The sequence below is a fragment of the Habropoda laboriosa genome, unplaced genomic scaffold (genome assembly GCF_001263275.1).
Source record: "Habropoda laboriosa isolate 0110345459 unplaced genomic scaffold, ASM126327v1 scaffold317, whole genome shotgun sequence".
Taxonomy (NCBI): domain Eukaryota; kingdom Metazoa; phylum Arthropoda; class Insecta; order Hymenoptera; family Apidae; genus Habropoda; species Habropoda laboriosa.
The window spans coordinates 45,708-46,866 of NW_017100418.1; positions in this window are offsets into that span (position 1 = coordinate 45,708).

Below are 1,159 nucleotides of genomic sequence, written 5' to 3' on the forward strand. Positions count from 1 at the left end.
TCTACAGGCGACCGTATCATAAACTAGTTCTAACGAAGCCTTAACACTAAGTTATAAACATCAATTGACATACACCGAATCCTCTATTGGATTATGGGTTTTATGAATGATTAAATAATGAAATATCTCTTATTTTAAACTGTAATCAAGGAAGGCTCGCTATTCTAAGTTGCTAGCAAGAGCACTGTACGCGGACTGAAAACGTTCCAACGCAACGCCCGAAAATTGCCTGCGACCCCGATTGGAACCGAAGAGCCTTTTGTCGCGTATCATAAACACTTAGGTCTAAAATTAAACAGATGTAGCAAAGCCAAACGGATTTCTTGGAACGCACGCAAAAGAAAAACACATACCTCTTACGAAGGCTTTAGATTTCATTTTTGTTATATTTATCTAGCTTATAAAATCTAACATCCTCTAAATACATTCTAACAATAATATAAAAATCTTTTTGCTACATCCTTGTCATAAAGCGTTGCTTTAACGAAATCCTAATTAACAGATGAAATATCTTTCAAACGTAGAACCGAGTATGTTTCAACTCTCTAAGAATATTATTTCTCGCTGGTAATCCAGTGTGTCACGATTATTAATTGCTTATCTTTCTTCTTCTGTGCTTCGTTCTTTTTCGATGGAAACGTCCATCACGGAAAAGGTTAATTAGAAACTGCACACGGTCGTTTCGAAAGAGGAGAACGGAGAAGAAGTGACTGCACGAAACGATAACGTCAACGTTTCAAAATCGATACACTTTTACAATCTCGCAAAAGCGAATGCTTTTCATTCGTTGCATCGGTGATGCATCGAAATTTTGTAATTTACGGATAGAACGAGAATTGCCGCGCGATATGTGAATGAATTGCGATGCATTTTTCGATTGTGCACAGCGTGCAAAATACGTACGCGAAGTGTAGAGTACAAGGATGATACCGAATATTCCATCCTTATTATCCGGATAAATATAAGCTCCGTAGTGTAACACGTCGCACAGTGCGAGACCTTGCGTGCTATTCAGAGAGGAACTGTTCGTAGCTTGTATGTGCGTAGGGGCCTTTGAAGAGTTGAAACTACGATGTGTTCTTTGAAATTGGTACATCGTCCCCATTATGTCAGAGGCATGAATCTGGCTTTCGGTCAGTTGTGGGAATTCACAACTGGA